The following is a 24,237-nucleotide window of genomic DNA, read 5'->3' on the forward strand; positions in this document are numbered from 1 at the left end:
AGAACTGTATACTCAGCTATAAAATGGAACATTCCCTAGTTGTCTGAGTAGAGGACTGGGATTACCTCATTTACACACGTTGTGGTCTTGAGAAAGTCAATTGGCCTCTCTGCCTGGGTTTCCCTCTTTATAAAATGGAGACCGCGCTTTCCATCCGCCCTCATAGAAATGTTGTGAAAATGGATTGGTGTTTATAGTGCACTGTATGAATGCTAAGCATTGTTGACGTCTGACACTAGTGTCCCATTCTGACACCAGTGTCAGTGTCCCCTCTCTCCCAAGTGGTAGCAGAATTTCACGGCCTTGCAAGTTGGCGCCTCAGTGGATGAAAAATGAGACAGAGAATCTGGGCATATTCTACATATAACTTGCTTAATTTACAAAGTCCTGAAATCAGATGGTTAAACAGCACGCAGGGAGCAACTCGGCCTCAAGAGTTGACTCTAGTCAGAAACCAAGGCAGAGACCAAACTCCCCCGTTGTTCACACAGCACTTTCTAATCTACACAGAACCTTGTAAAACTAAAAAGCTACCATAAACATTTCTTCCAAGACCAAAAACGTACTCATAAACTATGAAAAATTACGTGGGAGACTGTAACAGCAGCACTTGATGGATGCCTGCCACAGCAGTATTATCTTCTTCCACTAGAAAGGATCAGCTTATGATAGTTTTATGTCCTCATTATTACCCATCTGGATGCCAGCCTATGAGATCTGATCTAGCCCTATCTGTAGGGTCTTCCTCAAAAGCCAAGCATCTACATACATAGAGTACATCAAAGTACTGCTAAAAAAAATGCCCCAAAGCCACTTCCCAAGGTCTTCTACCTACAACAGAAAGCTTTCTTTTAAACACCCACAGAAACATCTGCATAGGAAATAGTTTTATTCCAATCATTGTTGTGACAGTACCCTTGTTCTGGGATTCAAGACGACCTTAAAAATGTGGTATCTGTGCCTTGACATAATTCTTGTGCAGAATTATTTATTTGTGGGGAGACATCTTTATGCTAGGATACAAATAATATTTAGAGCCCCGGAAAGACTCCTAGTCTGATTGGGTTTTTTTGTAAAATTCATGTAATTAAAACCTTTCACTCATGCCTTAGACTGATTTGTTCACTACGGAATTTACTTGTGCTGTTATGGATTACAGAGAAACTCTGCATCAGTGAAGGGGAAGTTTATTCTCTGTGTATTCACTTGTGTCCTCACCCCTTTGCTTATTTTTTTCTTTAAACTATACATTGTATATAGGGGTTGGGGTGATTAATGCCACTTTACCATTTGTTTTAAACCTTTACTTGCGGGATTAGGTTAAGCGGTTCTCAAACTGTGGGTCAGGACCCCAAAGTGGGTCGCAACCCCGTTTTAATGAGGTCGCCAGGGCTGGCATTAGACTTGCTCAGGCCCTGGGCTGAAACTGAAGCCTGAACCCCACCACCCGGGACTGAAGCCAAAGACCGAAGGCTTCAGCCCTGGGTGGCAGGGCTCAGGCTTTGCCCTCCTTCCCCCACTCCACATCCGGGGCTGAAGCCCTCAGGCTTTGGCCCCCCCTGCCCAGGGCAGTGGAGCTTGGGCTCAGGCTTTAGTCCCTCTTCTCAGGGTTGTGTAGTAATTTTTGTTGTCAGAAGGAGATCGCGGTGCAATGAAATCTGAGAACTGCTAACCAATTCACTTTGATAAGCCACACACTCACAAACCACTTGTTACAATTTTATGGGCTATAATAGGGTGACCGTACATCCCTTTTTTAAGCCCTGTCCTGGCCGTCCTGACTTTTTTTTTGCAACAGTGGCCGTTTGTCCCGTTTGCTCTTGCCAACTTGATCAGTTGGCAAGAGCAAATGGGACAAATGCCCACTTTTGTAAAAAAAAAAGTGGGGTGTGGAAGAAAATGTGGGGGGCAGGGAGGGAAGTGACGATGCCAGCCCCATGCAGGAGGGCAGGCAGGGCTCGGGTGAGCAGCGACGCCAGCCATAGCCTGTGCGGGGGGCAGGCAGGGCTCAGGTGAGCAGCGACACCAGCCCTGCGTGGGGAAGGGGGCTTGGGTGAGTGGCTGGGGCTAGCTCCATGCGGTGTTCCGTTTTCCCTTTGGGAAATATAGTCACCCTAGCTATAACACACTTATTTGCTTTTATGGAAGTTACCAGAATTTATCAGTATTTTTAAGATCCTGTCTTCACTGCACCATTGTAACGAAAATGACCTCAAGAGGGTTTTCCCAAATGTTTAAGCCATATATATTTTTAATAAAATAGAAGCAAGTAACAAGACTTCCACTATTATTGAATTTATACAAAGGAGAAAGCTCATATTATGAAGGGATCCAATCCTTCCACAGTTAAAGGTAAAGCTAGCTAGAAATAAGACCAATTTTCAGCTAACCCATCATCCTTTCAGCTTCACTAGTGTGGAAGCAGAGAAAGAACTGACAGGAAGGGGATGCAGTGCATGACAGTTCGTTAGCAAGAGTTAGGCTAACTGTAACCCTAATAACGCGAGATTTGTAGAAGCGAGGAATGTGTGAGGCGAGTGGGAAAGAACTGTGTGAGAAGTTGTTGCGACCTTGTGTAGATAATATGGAATGTAGACTAAGAGTCTACATTAGTGAGCAAAACAAGATATCAGAATGACCTATGTATAAACAAAATGCAGTTGTTGCTCATTATTGTCTGTAACAAAAGGTATAAATGCTTGCTGTAATTGTTTACCTGTTGAGAGACCTGTTTAGCTCTCTCCCTCTATGCAATTGATAGAGAGAAAGAAAATAAAGCATCTGACTTGCTGTACCCAAACAAATAGTGAGAACTCTGTTTTTCTCCGACACTAGAAATAAATCAATCCAGTCAGGATTTATCTGGAATGTTTGGGCCATATTACACGAGGACTTTGAGATATGGGAAATGGACAAGTCACTAGAAAATGTATAGAAACTTTTATGATAACTTTTCAAAAACATCACTAACAATTTCTTGGTTCGTCATATCTGCAAAATAGACTCTTGTAAGAGTTTCAAACATCATTTCTCAAAGAGTTCATAATAAATAGAGGTACATGTAAGAATCGGAGAGGATTTAAAAAGTTATCATAAGTACCCAAAACTAAAGACATAACCATTTTTTTAAAACCACATATATAATAAACATCTTTTAAACTGTATTATACAGGTCTTTGGGACTGGGAGCATCTTTTTGTCATGTGTTTGTACTGTGCTTTATACAAAGGGACCCCATGGTACTACCACAATGCGACACATTCCTAAATATACTGTGTATCTTTTAAAAGTATATTTAATGCAGATTTCAGTTTGATATATTACACACATCAGTTTGCTGCAGGCTTTGTAAAAAGCATGTTAGGACCTGCACATTTTGCGAAGTATGCAAGGCTTAGATGCAGATGGTACTGATTGGGGTGGGGAGGAGGACCCTAAATGGCTGGCAGGGAACAACACTGAGGCCTTGGCTACACTGGCGCTGTACAGCGCTGCAACTTGCTGCGCTCAGGGGTGTGAAAACGCCCCCCCCCAAGCACAGCGAGTGCAGCGCTGTAAAGCGCCAGTGTAATCAGCGCCTGCAGCGCTATACGCTCGCTTGCAGCACTGCAAGCTATTCCCCTCGGAGAGGTGGAGTACTTGCAGCGCTGCGAGAGAGCTCTCGCAGCGCTGGCGGCGCGACTACACTCGCGCTTCACAGCGCTGCCGCGGCAGCGCTGTGAATCCATGAGTGTAGCCAAGGCCTCAGGTGAATCTAATATGAAAGAAGTGGGAGAGGCTCATCCCTAACAATTCAATGGCTTAACCACAAGAATGTTCTTTCTCCCTCCAGTCAGCACACTTCTTGGGAAACAAAAGCCATTTAATATTTCTGTTGTTTTTTGACAAAGCATAGTAGAGCAAACCTCACAATAATATAAACTTCACTCCAAAGTCTGCGTTCAAACCAGAGCATGGATACAGCAGAAATGAGTGCCTCAGTCAGGTAACAATTTCTAAATCAAAATAATTTGAACACAGTAAAGTGCCAACTCTCACAATTTTATTACAAATCTCATTGTATTTGATGTTCTTCTTGAAGCCCCTGCTTCTCACATAAGCCCATGGCTCCAGAATGCCAACTTTCATGTATTTAGTACTATTACCAGGAGCCCCAGTCATAGACCAGGACCCCATTGTGCTAGGCACTGTACAAACAATAAAAAAGTAAAGTTTCTAGTCCTCATGGTTGTGGAAAAAACCTTGAAAACATGAATCAAGTGAACGCTCAAAGCTCAGAAACCAGAAGGCAGATAAAAGAAACCAATTTTTTTAAAAAAAATATCTCATGAATTTTAAGCCAATCTCATGATTTTGGGAGCTTGATTTATGGTTTTTGAATGCTTGGGGTTAGCAATAATCAGTAAATACAACTGTGCCAATCCAGTGTAATCAAACCCCATGTGAGCAGTAGGGTAAATATCTATACAACTGGAAACTCAAGCAGTTTATGGCTTCAATCTTCCAGTGGGATCAGCAGGAGCAACAGAAACTTCATTTAGGGATTTATACTTACATGAACTGGTCTCAAGTCTCAGGGTCTTTTTGGCAATGATAGCTTTAAAAAATTGGAAAACATATGAACCAAAAAGGGGGTAAGCAATATGCCAACACACAGCAAAAAACTCTGTAAGTGTGTCATCAATAGCTGCTTAAAATGAATTAAGAGAAGGATGGCACCAAGCCAATATCACAGTCCTGCATACTGCCAAGTTAACAACTTACACTGCAGAGGAGGAAACAGCATATGCAGCACGGAAAACAACTTGGCAGTCCATCAAAGACAAAATAAATCAGTCCCTGGACCAAGAGACCAGGGATCCTGCCAGAACAACAGTGACCTGACTGCTAGAGGCAGAACAAATCTGTTTGCAGTACAAAAGACCTGAAAGACCACTGAAAGATAAACTTGCTGTTTCCCATTAACAGGATTCCATGTAAGTTCCACTTAGCTCCTTAGAAAATTACTGGGCAGAAGTCTGTGTGGCTCTGCAGATTGGTAATGAGATACAGAATATTTAACCTCTAGGTGGTTATCAGACATAAGTCAGTAGTAACTTTAACTTTGTTACAGGCTGTATAGATGCCCTTTGTGAAATAAATTAGTCATCTCCATCTAGTTCCTAGTGGACAGGTGGAAATGATACTTCACAGGCCTGTGGTAAGGATAAATCCATGAAAGATTGTGAAGAGCTCAGATACAATAGCAATGGGCTCCATATATGAATCTAAGATAGATAGGTAGGTGTCCACAACAAAAGTCATTGTAACTGACACTATATACAGCTATCTCATACCTCTTTGTGCAAGCTCAAAAGCTTGTCTCTCTCTCCAACAGAAGTTGGTCCAATAAAAGATATTACCTCACCAACCTTGTCCCTCTAATATCCTAGGACGAATATGGCTACAACAATGTTGCTGTGGAAGCAGAGAGTTATTCTCCGACACTGCATACAAAGAATGTCATGTAAGGTCTCTAATGAAAGCCTGTATCACGCTAAGAGATGCTTCTCTCTCCTTGCCTGCTCATGTGCAAATTGGGTATTATACAGTTCACAATGGAAAGGCCCCCGGACAAGACTGCATACCGTCCGAGGTCATAAAATGCAGAAAACCTGTTCTACTGCAACATCTTCATGAGTTGCTCTTCCTATGCTGTAAAGAAGGCAAAGTACCACAAGAAATGAGAGACACCAACATCATCACTCTATAACAGGGGTCGTCAACCTTTCAGAAGTGGTGTGCCAAGTCTTCATTTATTCATTCTAATTTAAGGTTTTGCGTGCCAGTAATACATTTTAACATTTTTAGAAGGTCTCTTTCTATAAGTCTATATAACTAAACTATTGTTGTATGTAAAGTAAATAAGGTTTTTAAAATGTTTAAGAAGCTTCATTTAAAATTAAATTAAAATGCAGAGCCCCCCGGACCGGTGGCCAGGACCCAGGCAGTGAAAATGCCACTGAAAATCAGCTCGCCATAGGTTGCCTATCCCTGCTCTATAAAAATAAGGATGATAGGAGCAACTGTAACAAGTATCGTGGCATTTCCCTTCTTAGTATTATGGGAAAAGCCTTTGCCCGAGTTGTCCTGAACAGACTTCAGACCCTTGCAGACAGAGTCTATCCTGAATTACAGTGTGGCTTCAGAGCTGAAAGGTCTACTATTGACATGACCTTCTCGCTGAGACAACTACAAGAGAAATGCAGAGAACAAAAAAAGTCCCTCTACATAGCCTTCATCGATCTCACAAAGGCTTTTGACTTTGTCAGTAGAAGTGGACTATTTGCACTTCTAGAAAAGATTGGATGTCCCCCACAAGCATGATACGTCACAGTCCAATATGACAACTCAGTGTCTGAGGCCTTCCAGATTCGTAGTGGGTTAAGCAAGGTTGTATACTTGACCCAACTCTGCTTGGGATCTTCCTCTCCCTGCTACTGAAACAAGCTTTTGGTTCCTGAGGGGATCTGCTTGCACATAAGATCGGATGGAAAGCTGTTCAATCTAGCAAGACTCAGATAGAATCATAGAATATCAGGGTTGGAAGGGACCTCAGGAGATCATCTAGTTCAACCCCCTTCTCAAAGCGAGACCAATCCCCAAACAGATTTTTGCCCCAGATCCCTAAATGGCCACCTCAAGGATTGAACTCACAACCCTAGGCTTAGCAGGCCAGTGCTCAAACCAGTGAGCTATCCCTCCCCTTGATCTAAAACCAAGACTCGGGAGGCCCTTATCCAACACCTCCTCTTCGCTGATGACACAGAAGTGAGAACCCACATAGAAGCTCATCTTCAATGCCTAATGGACAGTTTTAGCAAAGCCTGCCAAGACTTCAGGCTTACTATAAGCCTAAAAAAGACTAACATAATATGCCAAGCAGTTGAGGAAGCACCCTCCATCGAGATCAACAATTATGAACTTGAAGTGGTGAATGAGTTCACATCCACTATCGTAGTCAACATTTCACTTGAAACGGAACTCAACATCAGCATTGGAAAAGCCACCACAGCAATGTCTAGACTGAGCAAGAGAGTATGGCAAAACAACAAACTGATAGAACACACAAAGATCTGTGTGTATCGTGCATGTGTTATCAGTACATGTTTGTATAGGAGCAAGACATGGACCTTATACTCACCAGGAAAAGAGGCTCAGCCTTCATATGCGTTGCCTTCATCAAATCTTTGGAATTTCCTGGAGGGACAGAGTCACCAACACTGAGGGTACGTCTATACAACCCGCCGGATCGAGACGCGATAAATCGATCCCTGAATTGACGCCCGTACTCCATCTCGGCAGGAGGAGTAAGCGGAGTCGACGGGGGAGCCACGGCAGTCGACTTGCCGCCATGAGGACAGCCAGGTAAGTCGAACTAAGATACTTTGACTTCAGCTACGCTAGTTCGAACCCCCCCGCTAGTGTAGCCCAGGCCTGAGATGCTCAAGCAGGCCAGCATACCCAGCACGCAAACACTCCTCAAACAGAGATGCCTCCACTGGCTTGTGCATGTGTGCTGAATGAACGATGGGCGCATCCCAAAGGACATCCTCTATGGTCAATTGGCATCTGGAAAAAGACCCAAAGGGTGCCCAAAATTGCATTTCAAGGAAGTGTGCGTGTGAGAAGATGTGGACAAATGGGAAAATCACACTCAAGACCGCAGCTTTTGGAACCAAGAACTTTACAAAGGTCTCTGGAGTTACGAGAGGAAGCAGTCCAGCTTCACAGAGGAGAAAAGAGCTTACAGAAGGCAGAGGCCAAAAGGTCGAAACATCACCTTTAAATGTGACAGATTGCCTCTCTCGAGTGGGTCTCTTCAGCCACGTTCGCGGTTGCCATAAAACCAGCTGAGTAAATTCAAATTCTTTACCTCTCAGAGGTGCATACCCATGGTCTCTCGAGACTGATGGATGCCTACTACTACTACAGTTCACAACAGATGCCCCTTTACAGTCCAAGCAAAAATTTTTTTTTTTTTTTTAATGGAGATATCCTATCTCCTAGAACTGGAAGGGACCTTGAAAAGGTCATCGAGTCCAGCCCCCTGCCTTCACTAGCAGAACCAAGTACTGATTTTGTCCCAGATCCCTAAGTGGCCCCCTCAAGGATTGAACTCACAACCCTGGGTTTAGTATGCCAATGCTCAAACCACTGAGCTATCCCTCCCCCTGAATGCCAATGCCAATGCTAATGCTAATCAATAGATTGTGAGTCCTGCAGGACAAAAACAAAACCAGCTGGGGTATCCTATTTACAAGTACAGACAAGGAACTTTTGAAACTATATCTGGGGTGCAGAGGGATCCCCAGCTATCCTTTCCTGAGAAAGTAAACTGGCAGTGGGCTTGCATAATGAAAAATGGACCTCAGCCAGACTTGACTGAAAACCCTGGGAAGAACTTTGGATGAGAGAAACTTTTTTAGACAGAAGAATAAAGTTTTAGTTAAGTTTGGGTCATAGAAAGCTTTTGTTTTTCTTTTCTAGGTAACCCTTTGTATCCAATATTTTTGTTTGCTACCATACAAATCTCTTTATTAAATAAACTTGGGGCATGACTACACTTGCAGACGTAGGCCTGGTCTACACTACGAGTTTAGGTCGAATTTAGCAGTGTTAAATCGAATTAAGCCTGGACACGTCCACACGACGAAGCCCTTTTTTTCGACTTAAAGAACCCTTTAAACCGGTTTCTTTACTCCACCTCCGACGAGGGGATTAGCGCTGAAATCGGCCTTTGCGGGTCGGATTTGGGGTAGTGTGGACGGAATTCGACGTTATTGGCCTCCGGGAGCTATCCCACAGTGCTTCATTGTGACCGCTCTGGACAGCACTCTCAACTCAGATGCACTGACCAGGTAGACAGGAAAAGCCCCGTGAACTTTTGAATTTCATTTCCTGTTTGCCCAGCGTGGAGAACACAGGTGACCACGCAGAGCTCATCAGCACAGGTAACCGTGATGGAGTCCCAGGATCACAAAAGAGCTCCAGCATGGACCGAATGGGAGGTACGGGATCTGCTTGCCATATGGGGAGACGAATCAGTGCTAGCTGAACTCCGTAGCAGTAAACGAAATGGCAAAATATTAGAAAAAGTCTCAAAGACCATGAAGGACAGAGGCCATAACAGGGACGCACAGCAGTGCCGCGTGAAAATTAAGGAGCTAAGGCAAGCCTACTACAAAGCCAGAGAGGCAAACGGAAGGTCCGGGGCAGAGCCGCAAACATGCCGCTTCTACAGGGAGCTGCATGCTATGCTAGGGGGTGCAGCCACCACTACCCCAACCGTGTGCTTTGACTCCATCAATGGAGAATCACGCAACAGGGAAGCGGGTTCAGGGTACGAGGAAGATGATGATGAAGACAATGAAGATAGCTCACAGCAAGGAACTGGAGAAACCGGTTTCCCCAACAGCCAGGATATGTTTATCACCTTGGACCTGGAACCAGTAACCCCCGAACTCACCCAAGGCGTGCTCCCAGACCCTGAGGGCACACAAGGGACCTCTGGTGAGTGTACCTTTGTAAATATTACACATGGTTTAAAAGCAAGTGTATTTAATGATTAATGATTAATTTGCCCTGGCAATCGCAGCCAGTACAGCTACTGGAAAAGTCTGTTAACGTGTATGGGGATGGAGCGGAAATCCTCCAGGGACATCTCCAGAAACCTCTCCTTCATGTACTCCCAAAGCCTTTGCAAAAGGTTTCTGGGGAGGGCTGTCTTATCCTGTCCGCCATGGTAGGACACTTTACCACGCCAGGCCAGTAGCACGTAGTCTGGAATCATTGCATAACAAAGCATGGCAGCGTATGGTCCCGGTGTTTGCTGGCATGCAGACAACATCCATTCCTTATCTCTCTTTGTTATCCTCAGGAGAGTGATATCATTCACGGTCACCTGGTTGAAATGGGGTGATTTATTAAGGGGACATTCAGAGGTGCCCGTTCCTGCTCGGCTGAACAGAAATGTTCCCCGCTGTTAGCCACGCGGTGGGGGGGAAGGGTGAAGTGATCATCCCAGAGAATTGGGTGGGGGGTGGAGGGGTAGTTGGGTTTGTGCTGCATGTTAACCCGGAAACCGCAGCCCCTCCTTTTACATTGCAAACCCATTTTAAATGGCCAACCCAATGGGTGCTTGGTATGGGAAATGAGGGCGCTGCTGTTTGAAACCATTCCCACATGTTATGAAGGTTAAAAAAGGCAAAAGACTGGCTTACCATGGCTGCCTGCAAGCCGAATTCTGTTGCCTGGCACTGCGTGAGTGATCTCTCACACCAAACCGGCAGACCCTCAATATAAGAGGAAAAATGCGACCTTGTAACGAAAGCACATGTGCTGTGTAATGTGAACAGCAAAATTTAATGTGAAAGAGTGTACCCATTGTTCTCTAAAATGTGTCTTTTTTAACCACCTCTCCCTTCTCCTCCACCAGCTGCAAATGTTTCTCCTTCGCAGAGGCTAGTGAAGATTAGAAGGAGAAAACGGCGGACTCGGGATGATATGTTCTCGGAGCTCCAGATGTCCTCCCACGCTGACAGAGCACAGCAGAATGCATGGAGGCAGTCAATGTCAGAGTGCAAAAAAGCACAATATGAACGAGAGGAGAGGTGGCGGGCTGAATCGCGGGCAGAAGAGAGCAAGTGGCGGGCTGAAGAGGATAGGTGGCGTCAGCTTGCTGACAGAAGGCAAGAGTCGATGCTCCGGCTGCTGGAGCGTCAAACTGATATGCTCCAGTGTATGGTTGAGCTGCAGGAAAGGCAGCAGGAGCAGAGACCGCTGCTACAGCCCCTGTGTAACCAACAGCCCTCCTCCCCAAGTTCCATAGCCTCCTCACCCAGACGCCCAAGAACGCGGTGGGGGGGCCTCCGGCCACCCAGCCACTCCACCCCAGATGATTGCCCAAGCATCAGAAGGCTGGCCTTCAATAAGTGTTAAAGTTTTAAAGTTTTAAACTGCAGTGTGTCCTTTTCCTTCCCTCCTCCCCCACCCCTCCCGGGCTACCTTGGCAGTTATCCCCCTAGTTGTGTGATGAATTAATAAAGAATGCATGAATGTGAAGTAACAGTGACTTTATTGCCTCTGCAAGCGGTGCTCGAAGGGGGGAGGGGAGGGTGGTTAGTTTACAGGGAAGTAGAGTGAACCGGGGGGGTGGGGGGAGGGTTCATCAAGGAGAAACAAACAGAAGTTTCACACCGTAGCCTGGCCAGTCACAAAACTGGTTTTCAAAGCTTCTCTGATGCGCACTGCGCCCTGCTGTACTCTTCTAACCGCCCTGGTGTCTGGCTGTGCGTAATCAGCGGCTAGGCGATTTGCCTCAACCTCCCACCCCGCCATAAATGTCTCCCACTTACTCTCACAGATATTGTGGAGCGCACAGCAAGCAGCAATAGCAATTGGAATATTGGTTTCGCTGAGGTCTATCCGAGTCAGTAAACTGTGCCAGCGCGCTTTTAAACGTCCAAATGCACATTCTACCACCATTCGGCACTTGCTCAGCCTATAGTTGAACAGGTCCTGACTACTGTCCAGGCTGCTTGTGTACGGCTTTATGAGCCATGGCATTAAGGGGTAGGCTGGGTCCCCAAGGATAACTATAGGCATTTCAACATCCCCAACGGTTATTTTCTGGTCCGGGAAGAAAGTCCGTTCCTCCAGCTTTTGAAACAGACCAGAGTTCCTGAAGACGCGAGCATCATGTACCTTTCCCGGCCATCCCACGTTGATGTTAGTGAAACGCCCCTTGTGATCCACCAGGGCTTGCAGCAGCATTGAAAAATACCCCTTGCGGTTGATGTACTCCGTGGCTTGGTGCTACAGTGACAAGATAGGGATATGGGTTCCGTCTATTGCCCCACCGCAGTTTGGGAATCCCATTGCAGCAAAGCCATCCACTATGACCTGCATGTTTCCCAGAGTCACTACCCTTGATATCAGCAGGTCTTTGATTGGGTTGGCTACTTGGATCACAGCAGCCCCCACAGAAGATTTGCCCACTCCAAATTGATTCCCGACTGACCGGTAGCTGTCTGCCGTTGCAAGCTTCCACAGGGCTATCGCTACTCGCTTCTCAACTGTGAGGGCTGCTCTCATCCTGGTATTCTGGCGCTTCAGGGCAAGGGAAAGCAAGTCACAAAGTTCCATGAAAGTGCCCTTACGCATGCGAAAGTTTCGCAGCCACTGGGAATCGTCCCACACCTGCAACACGATGCGGTCCCACCAGTCTGTGCTTGTTTCCCGGGCCCAGAATCAGCGTTCCACGCCATGAACCTCCCACCATGATTTGCACATTGCTGGGGCCTGTACTTTGTGAGAGGTCTATATCCATGTCAATTTCCTCATCACTCTCATCGCCGCGCTGCAATCGCCTCCTCGCCTGGTTTTGCTTTGGCATGTTCTGGCTCTGCATATACTCCAGGACAATGTGCGTGGTGTTCATAGTGCTCATAATTGCCGCGATGATCTGAGCAGGCTCCATGATCCCAGTGCTATGGCGTCTGGGCTGAAAAAAGACGCGAAACTATTGTCTGACGGAGGGAGGGAGGGGCGAGTGATCACATGGCTTACAGGAAATTAAAATCAACAAAGGTGGCTGTGCATCAGGGAGAAACACAAACAACTGTCACACAGAATGGCCCCCCCAAAGATTGAACTCAAAACCCTGGGTTTAGCAGGCCGTTGATTTCACGGAGGGAGGGGGAAGCAAATGAATACAGAACAAATCTGGTCCATCTATCTTTTACATCTTAGGCTGGCAGCAGACGGTGCAGCATGACTGATAGCCATCAGCATCTTCTGGGTGCTTGGCAGAAGATGCTGTATTACGACTGCTAGCCATCATCGTCAAGACAGTTCAGTAGGACTGCCGGCAGGACTGAGTCTCCAGGAGACAAAACATGTCTGCCCAGATGCCTCTGACCGAACTCACTGAGGAATACGACGACGATGGATACCAGTCGTAATACACCATCCACTGCCAAAAGGCAAGGAGCTGCTGCTGTATAGCAATGCAGCCCCACTTCTGCCAGCACCCAGATAGCCGATGACGGCTACCAGTCATACTGCACCGTCTACTGCCAAAAGGCAATTAGCTGCTGCTGTGTAGCAATGCAGTACCACGTCTGCCAGCACCCAGATGACATATGGTGACGGTGAGCTGAGCTGAGCTGAGCGGGCTCCATGCTTGCCGTGGTATGTTGTCTGCACAGGTAACTCAGGTAAAAAGGCGCAAATCGATTGTCTGCCGTTGCTCTGACGGAGGGGGAGAGGCCTGACGACATGTACCCAGAACCCCCCACGACACTGTTTTTGCATCATCAAGCATTGGGATCTCAACCCAGAATTCCAATGGGCGGCGGAGACTGCGGGAACTGTGGGATAGCTACCCACAGTGCAACGCTCTGGAAGTCGACGCTAGCCTCAGTACTGTGGACGCGGTCCGCCGACTTAATGCACTTAGAGCATTTTATGTGGGGACACACACAATCGACTGTATAAAACCGATTTCTATAAAACCGGCTTCTATAAATTCGACCTAATTTCGTAGTGTAGACATACCCTACAGAGTGCTTTGAGTTAAACCTGCCTTCGGAGAGCGCACTGACAGCTGCAAGCGCACTGGTGTGGCCAGTTTTGCGGCACTTGCAGCGGCATTGGGAGCGGTGCATTATGGGCAGCTATCCCACAGAGCACCTCTTCTCATTCTGGCACTGTGGCTTGTGGGAAGGAGGCAGGGGGGCAGGGCATTCTGGGTCCTGTCCCAATGCCCCGTGATGCATTGGTTCGCATCCCAGCAATCCCTGTGCTTCCGTCCACATTTGGCACCATCTTTCAACGTTTTTGTACTGCACGCTCTGTCTTCCCTTTCGGTCTGCGGGAATGGAGCCCGAACTGGTGAGGAGTATGCTGACGAGTCTCGCCAGCATGTCACATTTGGCAGTCGAGTTATTCCTTATGATCCAAAGTGACAGTGAGGGCTCCGATGATATCGACTCGAGTAACGCATACGATACAAGATTGCTTGTGGCATTCATAGACATGCTTGCCACCATGGAACGCCGCTTTTGGGCTCGGGAAACAAGCACTGAGTGGTGGGAATCACATTGTCATGCAAGTCTGGGATAAGCAGTGGCTGCAGAACTTTCGGATGAGAAAAGCCACTTTCATGGGACTGTGTGATGAGCTCGCCCCCACCCTGCAGCGCAAGGACACGAGATTGAGAGCTGCCCTGACAGTGGAGAAGTGGGTGGCTATTGCAATCTGGAAGCTGGCAACTCCAGACAGCTACCGATCGGTCGCAAACCAGTTTGGAGTGGGAAAGTCGACCGTTGGAATCATGTTGATGCAAGTTTGCAGGGCCATTAATCGCATCCTGCTCAGAAGAACCGTGACTCTGGGTAACATGCATGACATTGTGGCTGGCTTTGCACAAATGGGTTTCCCTAACTGTGGAGGGGCGATGGATGGGACGCATATTCCAATTCTGGCATCAGCCCACCTAGCCTCCGAGTACGTTAATTGGAAGGGGTATTTCTCTATGGTTCTCCAGGCGCTTGTGGATCACCGTGGGCATCTCATTGACATTAACGCAGGCTGGCCCGGAAAGGTGCATGACGCACGCATCTTTCGGAACACTGGCCTGTTCAGGAAGCTGCAAGCTGGGACTTTTTTCCCAGACCAGAAGATCACCGTAGGGGAAGTCGAAATGCCCATTGTGATCCTTGGAGACCCCGCTTACCCTTTAATGCCGTGGCTCATGAAACCCTACACAGGGAGCCTTGACAGCAGCAAGGAGCGGTTCAACAACAGGCTGAGCCGCTGCAGAATGACTGCGGAGTGTGCTTTTGGCCATTTAAAGGGCTGCTGGCGTTCTCTGTATGGGAAGCTGGGCCTGGCCAATGACGGCATCCCCGCGGTTATATCCGCGTGCTGTACCCTCCAAAACATTTGTGAAGGGAAGGGTGAAAGATTCACTCAGGCAAGGAACTCAGAGGTTCAACACCTGGAGGCTGAATTTGAACAGCCAGAGAGCAGGGCTATTAGAGGGGCCCAGAGTGGGGCTGCAAGGATTTAGGGATGCCTTGAGTGAGCAATTTGAGGCTGAAAGCCTCTAGTAATGTCTGGTGCCCTGCACAGGAGTGAAGTGCAGTGGTTCCAATGTTAATAGGAATCAGTGTTTGCTACGCTGACTTGCGGTGCCTGTTTCTTTCCTGGGCTAAGGTATCTTTTACTTTATGCAATAATAAAGAATGTTTTCAAAGCCAAAAAATTCATTTATTGAAAAGCAACAACTGCTTGGGAAACAGAAAGGGCAAGGGGGTGGGGAACGGTACAATCACAGATTTGCATATGTCCTGTTATCATACTCAGCCTTCCTGTCTGGAGTGCTGTGCAATGAGTGCTGCACTTCAGGATGGCTATACTGCATGGTGAGGGGGTCGAGTGCAGAGGGTAAGGGTCGTAGTTTTCAGGGCTGGGTGGTGAAGCTACAGGTGTTGGAGGCAGCTGGTAGCGGTAGGAACCTGGATGTTGGGGAAAGTGGGTTGAAGGTGACACGAGGACACAAGGGAAAGAGTTTTGTGACAAGTGCTGCAGGGGGAGGGCGGGCGCGGTATTGCTCTGCCTGCATGGCTACGAGCACCTGGATAGAGTCTGCTTTGGCGCTCCATTATGTTTATCAGCCGATCCGTGCTTTTCTGCTGGAGCACCACACTTTTATGCCGGCGCTCCTCATTCTGCTGGCGGATCCTCCTTTCACTCTCCCGCACTTTTTGATTTTCATTACTTGAATGCTGCATTACTTCATGCAACATGTCTTCCTTGCTTCTACGTGGCCTCTTCCTGATTCTTTGGAGTCTTTCGGCCGGTGATAACACGGATGGCTGAGATCTCAAGGTTGCATCTGTAAAGGTAAAATGCAACACTTAACAGAGGCAGCATTGTTCACACCAGACAGAGCAATGATTCCCCCGTACTTAAGGGCAAGCACAGTCTACACAATAGTATAATTTGCCCGTCCCAAAGTGAGCGCACATAACCCACGGGAGCCCCAAAATGGTGAGTAAGCACAGGGTCCAGGGGAATGATTGTTTCATGGCTGTACTGTCCTCTGGGTTTCTGTGCCTTGGGGAGAGACAACAGTGGCAGGGGGCCCCTATACTGAACACTGTGCCCACATTTTCCACAGGAGTTCGTCCTGGAAGATATCTCGCTGCTGAGGGTGACCTGGGAAGCAAGGAAGGGTCTTCTACTACAATGCGGCTTCCGCCCTGGCCCATATGCAGCTTGCCTGTGTGCAGCAATGGTCCCCCTGTCCCTCATGGCACAGTGGTGTAGACAAGTTGGCCTTACTGGGACAAGGACCACTGTGGCTCTCCCAAGAAACCTGCGCAAGTGCTTTGCCCAAGTTCTGGATGAGACCTTTGAAGAGATCACTGAGGCCGATTACCGCAATGTGAGAGAGCACATCAATCCCTATTCTGCATCTAGGCATGCATACAGCCCTAACCCTCCTTGCCCCAAGAGCCCGCACCGAATAACTTCCTTCCCAAAATAAAAGCCGCTTACCGGGAACCTCCTCTGGTGTTTGTCCTTCCCCAAGCACCGGCCGCTGCGACTGGCTACCTTCCTCCTGGCTTGAGAACAGCTCCTGGCTGCGTGCATCTAGAGATTCCGGGGTGTCTTCCTCCTCCTCAGCACCCTCACTGCCGCTTTCCTCCTCCTGTCTTGTTGCACTGAGCTCTGAAGTGTCCATGGTGGTCCTCGGAATGGAGGTAGGGTCGCCCTCAAGTATCACGTCCAGCTCTTTGTAGAAACGGCAGGTCATGGGGGCAGCACTGGAGCGGTGGTTTGCCTCGCGGGCTTTGCGATAGGCATTCCGCAGCTCCTTCACTTTAATCCTGCACTGCAGTGTGTCCCAGTCATAGCCCCTTTCCATCATGTCCCTTGATATCTGCCCAAAGATATCGTAATTCCTATGCCTGGAGCGCAGCTGGGACTGGATAGCTTCCTCTCCCCAAACACTGATGAGGTCCAGCACCTCGCCCTTGCTCCATACTGGGATCACCTGGCGCGTGGAGGCATGGTCACCTGGAAAGATTTGCTGAGAGCACTCCACGCCTGGCTGAACAAACAGGAAGGGGATTTTCAAAATTCACAAAGAATTTAAAGGCCTGTGACCTGAGGGCACAGCAGTAGAGTTCAAAGTGATGACCAGAGTGGCTAGAACAGGCATTGTGGGACACTGAGGCCGATCAGAGCGCACTAACAGACCAGGACATCCACACTGGCACCGCGGCGCTCCAGTGGGGGTGCATCAAACGTTATTCCACTCGCTGAGGTGGAGTACCAGGAGCGCTCTAGCTGCGGAGTCAGAGCGCTCTACGTGCCTTGCCAGTGTGGATGGGGAGTGAGCTAGTGCGCCCGCGGCTGCTTTAATGCGCACTAACTCGCAAGTGTAGCCAAGCCCTTAGACTTGTTTTCTCTATAAACAAATCTAAGTGCTGGGTGTCAAGGAAAGATGCACTCTGAGGTGTAACTAGTGAGCTGTGGTGTTTTATTCCTATGGGAACCGTGGGCCTGGTAATTCTGTGAGTGTTCAGTGAAGTGGGCTGGACATTACAGGGGATGTTTGGAGGACTCGGGGGTTGGAGTGTGCCTCTCACTAACCAGTAAAGAGAGAGCGAGGCCTGAGTAGGTCTGGAGGGAAATGCTTGTGTTGCCAGGGGCATTAGGGAGTTGATCCCAGGCAGGCACAAATGAGGCTTCTTCATGATAAGGGCAGGTAGTAACAAGGTGCTTCACAACCCCGAATACCCCCAGGGAGTATCACATCCCTTAGCTATTTTCTCTGATTCTCTCCCAATTGATTTTATCTTTGTTAGCCAGCTAACATATTGATGTGGGAGGTGGGGGAGGGTCCAAGGTGGATACCTTAGATACTATGTTTCACTATGGCACAATGGGTTTTCTTGAATCCTAGGGCCCTAGTAAATCCTGTGATTTGTGTGGCCATCGTCAGAACAGCTGGAGGGAGAGGGCATGCACGGATGGATTGAAAATCTCTACTAAACAGTACTGTGGGATGTTGTCAATTGTGTAAAGCAGGGGGATGAGTCAGCATCAATGACTTTTACAGGTTTGAGTGGCACAGGTAGCTGTGGATGTATTCTGTACATAAAGCCCTAAGCAAATTGATGTAAGACTGTTTCCTAACCAAGAAATGGATGTCTCCATCCACTTACATGACCAGAAGGAACAAAGATTGTGTGGGGGGAAAATCTATGGTACTTATATAGCCCCCCATTACCATAGTAGCGGAACGCCTCATAATCTTTTTATATTTGTCCTTACTATTATCTTGTGAGGCAGGGAAGCACTATTATCCCCATTTTACAGATGGGGAACTGCGGCACCAAGAGACTAAATGACTTGCCCATGGTCACATATCAAGTCTGGTAGAGTAGGGAATTGAATCCAGGAATCTTGAATGCCAGGCTAGTGCCCTAGCCACCAGATCATCCTTCCAGGGACAGGACTAGACCTAGGCACCGGTGCAGTGTGGCTACACGCGGTGCCTCTTACCTGCAGAATAGCCTTCATGGACAGATTTCTGAGGCTGGCATGATGGCAAAGCAAGGTGGGGCTTTTTATAATGAGAATGAATGAAAGAGCAAGAGCGGTAGGAGTCTCCTGGGGAAGAAGGATGAGCAGCAGAAGCCCCCTGGTTTGGGAGAGAAGTGTGGTGACTGAAGAAGCTGGTGCCTCTGTATATGAGAATCTCACATTTGCAAGCCTGCCCTGAGGAGCATGGAAGATGCCAGACCACTGGTGCCCTCCAATATGGGGGCACACCAGCTGAAGGGGAGGACACGTGACCTCCTCACGTGTCTCCTCCCCGCCTCACCCCCAGCCTGGGGTCCCCATGCTCTCCCCACCCTCCTCCCAACACTATGTTACCTGGACGGTGGTGGTGGGGGCTCTGTCCTCCCGCTGCGCTGGTTCCCTCCCCTTCATGTTCTGCTGCTCTTCCAGGCAGCCAGAGCCGGGCAGGGAGTGGGACAGAGCCACTCCCAGACGCTGCCCGGTGCAGCACAGCAGCTGACTGGGAGAGTGCCTGGCTGTGGCAGCAGCGGGCTGCCTCCGCCCGGGCTTGGCTTATGGGATAGCAGCTGAGCAAATTGGAGCCCCCCGCCCCTCTGCCCCGGCATTCTCAGAGTTGGCTCCTGTGCCCAGAAGTTGCAAGCCCCACATCATGAATGGAATAGTGTAGTGGTGGAGACACTGTTCAAACAACTTCATGATGTGTTACAAATTACTTTTCCTATTCAGCAGGTGAACTTTTACGGAAAAGGAAATGGGATTTAACACTTAACAATTGTTCCTAGTATTCTCTATTGTTGACTTTGGGCTCTCTATGCCATTGATTGCTGTAGTATATGAGCACTACTAATAGATAACCTCCCTTAAAGAAGCCAGCTTGATAAAAAATAAGTTAAGACATAAAAATATATGCAGTCCTAAAGCTATAAGTTTAGCTTGAATCTTATCTTGTATATCAAGCAGTGAATAAATTAACACAACAACAGGGCTGGTTGTAGTCAATTCCTTTATGAACTACAGTGATGAAAGCCAAGTTTCCAGCAATTATAACAGAGATTAAGGGTACAAAAAAAGTGCTGAATACTTCCAAAAATAACAGTGAAAGCTTAGAACTATTGAAAAGCTTTACTAGACAACGGCATAAAAATCACCATCTTTAATATCCAGTGGAAGGTGGTACTCCTTGGATTGTATCACCAACTACTCTATTTAAAAAAAAAATCCTATCCACCTCAGAAATGTGGTGTTGGAGATATGACCGGGGGAGATCTGCATTGGCAAACTAACTTGTCCATATTAGGGAAACTTGCACCACACAATCTGGGAAAAAAGCACAACTGTGTAGAACCAGCAGATGTTAAATTTTAGAACAGTGCAAAAGGTTTATTACAAAGGGGACTCGCACAACACATACGGTAGCTACATTGACTCAAACCTTCTAGTATACAACTGGAGTTCTAGCATCTCTAACCCTTTGCCAGACGTGTGAACAGAAGTTTCCCTTTCCCAGATTCCCCGTTATCTCCAGAATGCAATGCAGTTCCTCTAGACCCAGAATTAAGTAACAGTGCAACCAGAACACTTCCTGAATTCATTGCTGTAGAACTGGGGGGCACCCAGGCTGCAGGCCCCTTGAAATAGACTTACCAGGAGTCCTTATAAGGAAAAGAGGGAGAAAGCAGGCCTACAGTACATAAAGCTATTGTAACTTACTCCTTATATCCTTCCAGGCAATGGAGGTCAGCCAGAATGTTCTTGTACTCTGCTCCCAGGTTCTATCTGAACTGAGCCAGAGGCAGGTCCTGTTCTGTTCAAGTGTTGCAATCCTGGCTCCATTGAAGTCAGTGGGAGTTTTGCCATTAATGTGAATAGAGCCAGGATTTCACCCAAGTATCTTACCTATGGAGTTACTTCTCTGAGGTGGTCTGCTGGATACCTGTGTAGTAAGGTTGTGGAGGATGACCTAACTAGCAAGGGTGCATACATGTAACAGAACAGAATCTGCCCCTAGCATCTTCTATAGATTTAGAGGGCTGTAAATTCAAATCCATATTGTGTTTTTATTAAGATTTCTATACTGTGTGGTGCAAATTCACCCTGGGTATAATTCCACAAGGCCAAATTCTGCTCTCACTACATCTGAACAACCCAGTTAAGACTTTGATTCAGTATAACAACAAAATTTGGCTTTATGGAGTTATATCAGCAGTGAATTTGACCTAACCTGTTTTCCTTTCTGTGTGGTATGGATGACTAACCTGTCACCACTTAATTATCTTCATCAGCCAAAGCTATGTTTAGTCAGCTGCAACATCTTTCCCTTTTGAAGTAGTGAACAATAAATTAAGTGTCTTAACTTCTTTTTTTAAAGAAGCTGCTAATCTTTCCATAACGTTAACATAACCCACTAACAATGGGGCTGTCTATCCTCCTCCAGTGGCTTGTTCACAAAGAGAGATGTGTGCCTCTGCAACAGCCTTTGCACTATGGACCTGGAGTTCTTCAGCCCGGGCAGTCAAAGCTGTTGCTTTTAGATCCAGAGGTGTCATATTTTACCCTAACCAAAGGTCCAGTGAGACCTGCAAGGACCTATTTGGGCTTGAGTGGGGTTGGATTTTACTTGATCTCTGACACACCACAGGGAAGATGATCAGTGACCAAAGAGGGGGAGAGTACACATCATCTCACTGCTCCCGTAAGTCCCACAGGGAATCTGTCAGGAAAGTAATGCAGCCTCAGCCTACGCTAACCCAAGTTTAAAGAATGGTTATCATCTTGGGAATGCCTCCAACTCCACTGGATCTGTGCTGCCTCTAGCTCATTTCAAGATATAGAGCACCCAAAACAGCAGCACTGGCTTCTAGGGAATTGGTGATGTTTGGGGAAAAAACCTCTCCTTATTCTGGGAGTTAGGGATACTGAAAACACATGCTCCAGATGGAACAATTAACAGAAGACTTTGTTAGACCATCTGGTTAAGAATCCTCTCCCAGGAGACTCCTTCCCCCTCTCCTTCTCTTGTCCCCTCCCCTCGGGTATTTCTGTGATAGGAATTGATCTGGTCCAGAGTTAATGCTTTTAACTTTTATTATACTTGAGTTATATTTTGTTGATTCCAGATAAAAGTTATACAGACAGCGTCTCAATTCCTGGGTCTAAATTTCTGTACTTACATTCTGCAGGTGTAAAACTGTGGGCATAACTTGGTGTCTAATTTATGAGCACACTTAAGTAATTTAAATGTCTAAAGGTTGCTGCTAGAAATACATGTATGGCTACAAGTAAACATTTAACATGCCTATCCCAGGCTCTAAATACTATCGCCATCAGTTAAAAAATGCAAAAAGTTATTTCAAAACAGCAACGTATTCCCCTCTGCCAACATGCCAACAACCAGTCTGCAAGAACATATCACACAACAGCAAGTTAGAATCTCTGCACCTTTTTTACTCCTTCCCCCAAATTTCCAGCCTCAAGTGCCTCTGCCTTCCCCAAATGTCTGTTCAAGCAAACAGGCTTTGTGGTATACCCATGAGATCAACAAATTGGGAGTATTTTGAACCACAAGGGTAGCAAGTACATTATTATTATTATTATTAACTGTTTGCACTGTTAGTACCTAGAGTCCCTTAATGCTACACACACACACACACACACACACACACACACACACACACACACACACACACACACACACACACACACAGAGAGTCTCTGCCCCAAAAAGCTTGGAATAAAAATTGAGCGGTATAAATATTGTGGTCCAAACAAAACACAAAATACTGATTAAGGCTCTAGTCCTGCTTGCAGGACTGAAATCAATAGGGCTAGTCATGTATGGTCCCAGAACAATAAATCATTGGCAGTATGTAAAGTAGACCCAGAACAGAAGGCAGGCCATTTCATTTATTACCTTATAATTAATGCCCTACTTAATTTGTGATATTGCGGAAATTGTGGATCACGCAATATTAGGCTTCCACTGCAATTTTGTCAGCCATTGGGAGCTGACAGCAGGAGCCCTGGCTGGCGGCCGGGGCCCCCACTGTCAGCCTCATGTATTAATGGCTGTAATATAGTTGTAGCAAAATGTCTGGTTATCAAAAAAAATTAGCAGGCATAACATAATACTTGAGTGCTTATATTGTTCCAGCAAATTTTTCTTGAACAAATAGGTCTTCTCTGGCTTTTCTAAATTACCACAATTAATAAAGCGCCATTATTACTTTTCCACGATTTTCCATGTCTTATCTGCAACTTAGATGCAATCATTTGACAATCATCCTGCGGTTCAAGTAGGGCCTTACTTATAATGCTGCAGTTGTACAGTAACTTCTGGTGAGGGGGCAATGCTTGTGTATGCTGTTCAGATCTTTAACTGAAAGCAACATAAGCTCTACAGGGAATAAGAATGTTTGGGGCACAATCTGGTGGTGTCTGCCTATAGGATGACAAGTTAACATTTCTAAGGTATGATTTAAAAAACATGTTGCGCCCCCCGTCCCCCATTGCATGTCATCCTGCATTTCTATTTCAATGAACACCCACACCACTGGAACTGTGTAAACTTATTCATTGCCTGTAGTAACTTGCTGTTTTAGCACGTGTACAAGGGTTTGCCAGGGCTCGACCCCCTCCGGGGCGGCGGGGAGCCACACCAGCTCACTACCTACAGCTGATCTTGGGGAATTAGTCCAGCCGTGGGGTCTCCCTCGGAGTCCCTTGCTGTAGCCAGAAGAAACACGATAAGCCCGGCCCTAGGTCAGGGCGGGGCAACAAACGCTGAGTCAGGAGCTCAGGCTCTCAGGCAGGGCTGAGCAACAACAGGTCCCAGCCTCCTCAGGCCAGGGAGAGGGGGAGTCTGCCACCCACGAGTTGGGTGGCAGGGGGGGACGCAGGCCCTCCCACTCCACTGCATCCCAGCCCGGGGCCCTAGCAGTGGCAGAAGACCCGCAGCTGTCAGTGGGGATCCTGGCCGCAACACACTGATATAGGCTCTGGCAGTGCTGCAGCCAGCCTGGGGTCGGCTGCCCCCGGGCTACTTCCACACTCCCCCTCGGGGCCTACCCGGGTCCTGCTGTTGGCCTCTGGGGGATCCAGGACCATGGGTTCTTTGGGGCAGGGGTTGATCGGCCGGCCCGGCAACTCCTCCGGGTAACGAGCGCAGGGCAGGTCCGGCAGCTCCTCCGGATAGAGGGCGCAGGGCAGGTCCAGCTGCTCCTCCGGCTAGAGGGCGCAGGGCAGGCCCGGCAAGTCTGGGCAGCCTCCTTGGGCCGCGGGGGTTTCCCAGTCGTGGGCTGGGCTAGAGATGTCTGGTCTCTTTGGCAGCTGGGCCTTTACTGAGCTCTGAGGGCGAACCTTTATACTTCCGGGTCGCCGCCTGACCCTCTGAGGGGCGGGCTCAGAGCTCCCTAGCTCCGCCCACTCCGGCCTCCGGACGGGCTTGACCCCCTCCGAGGCGGCGCCCGCCCACCTCCCAGTTGTTCCAATAAGGCCTCACTACAGCGCCCAATCTTGCAAACTCCTATTGAAGTAAGATAGGAGTTTGACTAATGATTTTGATGGGAGCAGGAACACGTCCTTTATTATTTTATT

At 47.6% G+C, this 24,237-nt stretch overlaps 1 protein-coding gene across 1 annotated transcript in view; it reads right to left on the reverse strand.

The window, feature by feature from the left end:
- Positions 1 to 24,237, reverse strand: part of SRD5A2 (steroid 5 alpha-reductase 2) — a 66,170-nt gene that overhangs the window by 21,990 nt on the left and 19,943 nt on the right. The gene's annotated exons all lie outside the window — the stretch shown is intronic.

Source organism: Emys orbicularis, chromosome 3 (assembly GCF_028017835.1).
Source record: "Emys orbicularis isolate rEmyOrb1 chromosome 3, rEmyOrb1.hap1, whole genome shotgun sequence".
In the NCBI taxonomy this organism is placed as follows: Eukaryota; Metazoa; Chordata; order Testudines; family Emydidae; genus Emys; species Emys orbicularis.